Source organism: Canis lupus, chromosome 3, assembly GCF_003254725.2.
Source record: "Canis lupus dingo isolate Sandy chromosome 3, ASM325472v2, whole genome shotgun sequence".
Classification (NCBI taxonomy): domain Eukaryota; kingdom Metazoa; phylum Chordata; class Mammalia; order Carnivora; family Canidae; genus Canis; species Canis lupus.
The window spans coordinates 47601662-47610286 of record NC_064245.1 but is presented as its reverse complement, the minus strand read 5'-3'; the positions used below and the strand labels follow the sequence as shown (position 1 = coordinate 47610286).

General features: G+C 45.7%; 1 pseudogene; it reads right to left on the bottom strand.

Annotated features, from left to right (window-relative positions):
* Positions 1–6489: 6489 nt before the first annotated feature.
* LOC112653535 (SH2B adapter protein 1-like) lies at positions 6490–7799 on the bottom strand (annotated as a pseudogene).
* Between the last annotated feature and the right edge of the window lie 826 nt (positions 7800–8625).

Below are 8625 nucleotides of genomic sequence, written 5' to 3'. Positions count from 1 at the left end.
TCCAAGAATACATACTAAGGAAAACATGCTGGAGCGGTTGCCTCTGGAGTATGGGGAGGGCAGTGGGAGTATCAGAAATAGGGAATAAATAAATAATGCAAGAGAGGTGCCTTGCATGAATCAATTATGATAATTCACCATGCACCATGAACTAAGAAGCATAATTAACTTGACCCTCTGCTCTTGAGGCCTCAAAAAAAAAAAAAACAGAATAATAAGAAGAATTTTCTTTCTTCAAGAAAGAAAATAAATAAGGATTGGAAAGAAAGAAACAAAGCCATCATGGTTTGCAGCATACACTATGAAGTATGCAGAAAATCCAAAGCACCTACAGATAATTAGAATTAGTAAAAGTTTAAGGTTACCAGATTTGAAATCAAAATATAAAAATAGATTTCATTGCTATATACCAGCAGAAAATTGCTCAAAATATATTTTTTGAAAGATGCAATTTAGAACGGTACACAACTGACAACACTTGTCAACATATAGACAGTATCTAAGAATAAATTTAATTAAAATTGTGCAACACTGGGCTTTTTACCTTATTATTTACATAGCATGGCTCTATATGAATTATATATAGCATTGATTTGACAACAATTACCTTGGCCCCCTGAATCTTGTCCTCAGAGCAAGTATCTCCAGCTCCTTCTATGGCACATGTCCAGACCCCTGTTTACCTTATTCTCAAAAACCCTGGCTTGTTGCTATTTCTCTTAAAGTGTATTGACCCAGAGTATACCAAATTCGAGCCTGAAAAGTGAGCCAAGGCAGGTTATGGAGGTGATTTTTCTGTCATAGCACTCAGCAATAAGGTGCTGGCAAGGATTTGGCCCTTGGCACAACTCTTCTGGCCCCAACTTAAAAGTCCCTCTTCAAGAATCTGAAAACAATTCAAAGGTCCTGTCTCCTGACCTTGCATTCTGAGTGAGCCCGCACTCATCCAGCCACCCAGAACTGGCCTTCTGATCCAGACTTCACTCTTTCTTGACCAAAATTGAATTCCCTGGCCTGAGTTGCTCAGGTCTGGTCTGACTTCCAGGATCCTTCCTGTGTTGTTTGTACTAAAAACCTCAGCCACAAGTGTTAGCATCTCCTTAATAAAAAGAAAAGGGTGTGTTTTGTACCATGATGAAAGAAGGAGGGAGGAAGGGAGGGAGAGAAGGAAGGAAAGAAAAGAAGAAAGAAAGAAAGAAAGAAAGAAAGAAAAGAAAGAAAGAAAGAAAGAAAGAAAGAAAGAAAGAAAGAAAGAAAGAAAGAAAGAAGAAAGAAAGAAAGAAAGAAAGAAGAAAGAAAGAAAGAAAGAAAGAAAGAAAGAAAGAAAGAAAGAAAGAAAGAAAGAAAGAAAGAAAGAAAAACGACCAGTGATAGGTAGGTGCAGGCTAAGCATGGTATTTGCAGCACCCAGGAGAACGGTACTCCCCACCCCCAGCTTATCCTTTTTCTTTTCCATCCTGACTTCATGGAACACCACAAAAGGCTTCCCATGCACACTCATGTCCTGCCTAGCCCATAAGTGAAAGTCCACATGACAGCATTAGAAGTGGCTGTCCCTCTGACCTCAATGTGTGCAACACAACCTCTCAGGCCCTGGAAGCAGGCTGGAGCCCTGTGAAGAGAATATTCCTGGACGCTGAGGCTCAGGGCATGGTCCAGATGAGAACACAGCAGGGGTGGGTTGGCAGGGGCCCAGCTATCTGTCTATAAGGGGTCCTACACAGAATGGCCCAGGGTGGCAGGGCAACCACCATGAGAACGGCTCCCCAGAGGAGTAACTCTTTGGCTGAATCTTCAGGGTTGGGCAGAACCTTGCTCATTCTAGACAGGAAAGAAAACCTGGGGCAAAGCAGTGATGGTACAAGAGAGTCAAGGAACCCTAGGTGCTGCCAACAACTCTGTGCAGAGCAAGTGTCATGGGTGGCGGTGTAGGTGAGGGGCAGAGCCGGGAATAAATGGCCAGGAGAGCAAAGGCCAGATCAGGCCTGAGAGGCCATCCTTGGATTCTGTCTAGAAAGCAGTGCAGAAGCATGACTAATTTTAGGCTAAGGGGCAATGTGATGGATTTGTATTTTAAAGAGGCAGCACCCTGCCATGGAGGAAGATAATGGAATAGAAAATGAACAAGAACAAAAGATAATGGCTAGGAAAATATAGCCTGCTGAAAGCAGATGTTGTAGGGGGCAGCCAGAGAAAACAGGGGTCAGTGGGCGGGTGGGAGGCAGCCTATGGGAGGACAGTGCACAGTGTAGACTTCAGACCTGCACTGAATGCAAGTTCTCCTTCTGGAGGAAGCCAGCAATGTTATTTGACGTTCCTGGGCCTCGGTTTCTCTCCTCTCTAAAATAGCACAGTAATCTACTGAGAGAATTAAAGTGAGTTCACAGAATATAAATTGCAAAGACAGACCTTACTCACTGGAGGTGGCCGGACTTGGACACTCTCCCCAGAAGACTTTTGGAGAGCAATAGGTACAGCAGGAAAGGCTGGGGGGAAAAGCATCAGTTATTTCCAATTTTGCCAAGGTCCTTGGCCAAGGGACCCAAAGAAGGAAATGGAAAGAAAGACAAGTTGAAGTTTTATGAAACTGTAGAGACCCAGACAGGTCTTGGGAAGGTGTTGCATGCTTCTCTGACAAGTACTCTGGCAACTGCTAGTAGCAAAACAGGAATAGCATGAATTTATTTTTTCTAAAGATTTTATCTATTTATTCATGAGAGAGAGACATAGGCAGAGGGAGAAGCAGGCTCCCTGCAAGGAGCCCAATGCAGAACTCGATCCCGAGGATCCTGGGATCCTACCTGAGCCAAAGGTAGATGCTCGACCACTGAGCCACCCAGGCATCCCAGAACAGCTTTAATTTATTAAGAGCATAATTTTTTATTAAGGTTTTGTTTTAATTCCAGTTACTTAACAGAGTATAATATTAGTTTCAGGTGTACAAAATAGTGATTCAACACTTCTATATATCACCTGGTGCTCATCACAACAAGTGCACGCTTTCATCCTCATCACTTATTTCCCCCAACCCCCCATCAGTTTGTTGGGTGCCAGAGTGAAGAGTCTGTGAAGAGTCTGTTTCTTAGTTTGTCTCTCTCATTTTTTTTTTCTTTCCTCGTTCGTTTTGTTTCTTAAATTCCCCATCTGACTGAACTCATAGGGTATTTGTCTTTCTCTCATTCATTTCACTTAGCATTTTATCCTCTAACTCCATCCATACCATTTCATTCTTTATGGCTGAATAATATTCCATTATATATCTATACACAATTACTGGAGTGTAGGGTAGTTTTATTGCATAAAAGAGGGGTTTTGAGGAACCCCTGTACTGTTTTCCACAGTGGCTACACCAGTTTTCATTCCCACCAACAGTGCAAGAGGGTTCCCCTGTCTCCACATCCTTGCCAACATTTGTTCCTTGTGTTTTTATTTTAGTCATTCGAACAGGTGTAAGGTGATATTACATTGTGGTTTCAATCTGCACTTCTCTTATGATGAATAATGTTGAGCATCTTTTCATGTGTTTCTTGGTCATCTGGGTGTGTGATTGGAGAAATGTCTGTTCATGTCTTCTGTACATTTTTTAATGGAGTTATTTGGGGCATTGATTTGTATTGGTTCTTTATATATTTTGGATACTAGCCCTTTATCAGAAATGTCATTTGCAAATATCTTCTCCCATTGGATAGGTTTCCCTTTAGTTTTGTTGATTTTTTCCTTCACTGTGCAGAAGCTTTTTATTTTCATGTAATTCCAATAGTTTATTTTTGCTTTTATCTCCCTAGCCTCAGGAGACATATCTAGAAAAATGTTGCTATGGCCAATGTCTGAGGGATTACTTACCACCTGTGATCTCTTCTAGGATTTTTATATCTAGAAAAATGTTGCTAGGCCAATGTCTGAGGGATTACTTACCACCTGTGATCTCTTCTAGGTCACATTTAGGTTTTTCTTATCTTTTTAATTTATTTTTACATGTGATGTAAGTGGTATAATTTCATTCTTTCATATGTTGCTGTCCAGTTTTCTCAACACCATTTGTTCAAGAACCTTTTTTCCATTGCATATTATTTCCTGGTTTGTCTAAGATTAATTGACCATATAATTATGGGATTATTTCTGGGCTTTCTATTCTGTTCCATTGATCTGTGTCTATTTTTATGCCAGTACCATACTGTTTTGATCACTACAGCTTTATAATATAACTTGAAGTCAGGAATTGTAATGCCTCCAGTTTTTTCTTTTTCAAGACTGGTTTAGCTATTTGGAGTCTTCTGTGGTTTCATACAAATTTAGGACAATTTGTTCTAATTCTGTGAAAAATGTTGTTGTATTTTGGTAGGGATCATATTAAATCTGTAGACTGCTTTGGGTAGTATAGACATTTTATCAATATTTGCTCTTCTAATCCATAAGCATGGAATGTCTTTCCATTTCTTTGTGTCGTTTTCAATTTCTTTCATCAGTGTTTTATAGTTTTCAGAGTACAGCTCTTTTATCTCTTAAGTTTATTCCTAGGTCTCTTATTATTTTTGGTACAATTCTAAACGGGACTGCTTTAATTTCTTTTTCTGCTGCTTCCTTATTGATGTGTGAAAACACAACAGATTTCTGTACATTGATTTTGTATCCTGTGACTTTACTGAATTCATTTATCAGTTCTAGTAGTTTTTTGGTGAAGCCTACAGTCTTTCTAATCTGGATGACTTTTATTTCTTTTTGTTGTCTGCTTGCTATGGCTAGGACTTCAAGTGCTATGTTGAATAATAAAAGTGGTGAGAATAGACATCCCTGTCTTGTTCCTGACCTTAGGGGAAAAGCTCTGTTTTCCCCCATTGAGTATGATGTTAGCTGTGGGTTTGTAAAAAATGGTCTTTATTATGTTGAAGTATGTTCCCTCTAGCCCTATTTTGTTGAGGGTTTTTATCATGAATGGATGTTGTATTCTGTCAATTGCTTTTTCTGCATCTATTGAAATGATTATATGGATTTTATCCTTTCTAAGAGAATAATTTTGTGAGCCTTGGAGAACCACCTTGGGGGCCAACAGTGACCTCCAGCTCACCCACCCCCATCCAGAAACATACTTCCAGGGCATTGAAATAGGCCACATTCTTGGAGTTTCTCCCAAGCAGGCTTTTCAAGGAGCTGTTCCCATAAAAATGACTGGAGCTAGAGCCTCAGTTTCCTGGTGAACCGAGGAGCCAATAATTCTCAATGACCAGGACACATAAAACAGGACAGTTTCAAGGAAGGTGCTGGTAAGAACTGGCAGCAATGATACAGGCAATGGAGAGGAAATGGAAATCCACCAGCTGGCTCAGAAATTTATCAATTGTCCTTTTAAGCCTCTACATACACAATGCCTTCATCAAGAAATAACATTTATTGGATGGACAACAGATAATAAAATCCCATTATATCGAAATCAATTAATCATCAATCTACAGTAATTTATTTTGGGATTTTGGGCTAAGGTAAAGCTTGCCCTTAACCTATGGCAACTGGGCTTCCCCGCTATATGGTAATTGGGATAGCAAGAGACATGGAAAACCATCTCACAAAGGTGCGCCCTCCTTGCCATTTATATCATAGGTACCAAACACACATTCTCTCTCTCTCTCTCTCTCTCTCTCTTTTTTACCTGATGGAGTAACACCTAAGGCAAAATTAACTTGAAAATAATATGCTTCTTCCACTGCCACCCAATTTATTAGTAAAGTCCTTTTTTTTTCTTTTTTTGCAACTGAGATAAACCCTTTTATTTATTTATGCTTCTCCATTTTGTTTAAAACAACAACAACCACCTTAATATAACTGACAGCCCTTCCCCCTCACCCTTCCTCGGGCTAGGGGGTGGTGAGCGGGGAAATGGCCCCCAGGGGTGGGGCTGACCATAAGAGCCCCTCGGGGAGGTGATGGAGCCCAAATCCCCTGCCCAGGGGATGGGGCACCTGTAGCGTATGAACTGGGGAGTTAACAGGGTTCTTGAACCTCTTCTTGTACCAACCTATATGCCCTTGGCCATCAAGGGTCAGGAAGCACGTGGGGGAGGGGATTCCTACCGCTCCTCTATGTCCCGGCCCAGCCCCAATTTCACGCACTAGGGGCTGGGGAGCAAAAAGAGTGGAGGAAGAGCGGGGTAGGGTGTCTCACACGAAGGAGTACTGACTATTAATGGCTCTGGGACGGCCCCCTTCTTCTCCATCGCCCCCCAGTGTAACTGCCGGAGCTGCACCATCGGGGTGGCTCCGGGCCCCACCGGATCCAGCGCCTCCCTGGGCCTCCGGGCCTGGTGCTACGGCCTCTTGCAGTTCAACCGCGGGGACCAGCTCCTCCTGGACCCCTCCACGGCCCGCTTTCTCTCTCTCTTGCCTCTCTTTGGCTGCTGCGACTGCTGCTGCCGCCACTTCTGGCGCCCCCGACACCTCTTCTGCCCCAAGATGTGGGGGACCTGTCCATGAAGGGGATTCAGGGGGCTGGGGTGGGTCATGGGAGGTGTTCGGTTACACAGTCCCTCGCCCCAAAGGGTGTGGGGGTGGAGGAGGCATCGGGGTAGCATCCATCTCCCTCATACACCCCTGCCTGGCTCCCGGCCTGCTCCCGGCCTCCTCACTTCTGGGGTGCACGGGCACCTCCTCCCCTGCAGACCTGCTCTGCTCACCCTGCTGTCGCTGGGAGGACACACCATAGCTGACAAGAACAACGTCACTGGAGCCTCCAACTCCAGAGGGATGGGGTGCACCCGGAAATGCTCGAGCACATCGAAAATGGACTGGAGCCACAAGTGCTGGACCCGGCACTGACCCTCCTCGCTCAGCGACAGGCGCAGGTGCTTGGCCTTGCCCTGGCAGTTGAAAGTGAGGACGGGCTCGCCCGCGTCTCACTCTGCAGTACCAGGACACAGAGGGAGCCAGTGTCTCCGGCCAGCACCAGCTGCACGGCCTTGAGTCGAAAGAGCATCCAGTGGAACCAAGGGTACCCGGGAGGGGCTGGTCCCCTTCACCTACCTCTGACTCCCCCTGGAAAAGCAATGATCCTCCGGTACCTGTGGCTGTCTCTGGAGTGTCCAGGGGTGGGTAGGGGGCCGAGAGGGGATGAACTATGCCCACTGGGGGACCCTCTTCAATGGGGATGCGGTGAGGGGCAACTCGGGGAGGAGGAGTTCCATTGAGTCAAAGTGGGAGGCAGCGATGGAGGCAGAGCTGGGGGAGATGGATGCTGAAGGGCGGTTGGAAAAACCCCCATAGGTCCCCTGCAACAGGCAGTCATTGCTCTCACTGGGTCCAGCAGCAGATCCTGGCAGACTCTCTGAGTAACTGAGACAGGGCAGCTCCAGGCTGTCTGTGTTCTCCCATGTGAGGAATGAGGGTCACAGGGTGGGGACTGGTGGAAGGGCAGGGTCCTGGGCTCAGGCATTCTTGGATGTCAGACACCCAGGCCTTCACATGTAGAGCATTGGCTGTCTCCAGGGTGTACTCCGAGGGGCCTTCCACCCTAACCACAAACGTGTTCTCCCGGTCAGGCATCTCCAGGGCTGTTGTCTGCATGTCCGTGATGGTAGAGCAGAGAATGCTGAGTCGAGGCCGAGATGCCTTAGGCGGTACAAAGAACTCCAGACGACTTCCTCCTCCTCCTTCTCCTTCACTTCAGAACAGTAAGTGACACTTCTGCCACTGAGGCTGCCCTCCTCCCGCTGAGGTAGGCCCGGCTGCCCCTTCTCCCCGGCCCATGCCGGCTGGGTCAGGGGCTGCCTCTTCGGCCCCCATGAAACTCAGCAGCTCTTCCCTCTGCACCATCCCTGCTGCGTCCTTCAAGGTGCCCCCTCCCCGACTGAGTCTCAGCCTCTCAAATCGGTGAGTCCATCTGTCTCCAGGGGATGTTCCATCACTAACCAGTCCCCTGCCAATGGTCCCAGCCCCACCAGAGGAGTTGAAGTTGCTGTTTCCACCCAGGACTGGGGGCACCCGATGAGGTCTCGAGGGGCCCAGCAGGGGAGGGGGGGATCAACAGTCCCCCACCACTGTAGGATGCCATGGACTGAACTGTGAACCTCTTTTTTTTCTTTGTTGTCTTGTTATTCACCATGGCAGAAATGGTAAACACAGCACACATGCTACCTCTTATCCTGCCTAAGCCCCCTACAGACATGACTAGCCAATCAGAGCTGAAGGATCCTCCTCAATTCCGTGCTCCAAAAGAAGCAAGTCATTCTAAATGTTCCTTTTTCCGAAATAACAAATGTGCTGTCCTCCTTCCAATGAGAAAACATCTAATCTGTGCCCAAGGCCCTAGGAGCTGAAGGTATTTATTCAGCAGAAATACACTTTCTGTTCCAGAAAGAACTGGCAAAGCAGGTGGTAGAACCAGGCTTTCTGGAGTGGCTGGTGGAGGAGAGGAAGGATTCCCTGATGCCCATTCAACTGAGAGCCAGCCTAGTATAGGGGTTAAGCACATGGCTTTGAGTTCAAATCCTACCTCTCTTCTACCTACTGTGTGTCCTTAACATCTCTGTGCCTTGGTTTTCTCATCTATAAAATGGTACCAACAACACCTGCCTCACACCATTGTGAAAATTAAATGAGATAACCTATGAAAAGTCCCTCGTGCATAATACTATGTACA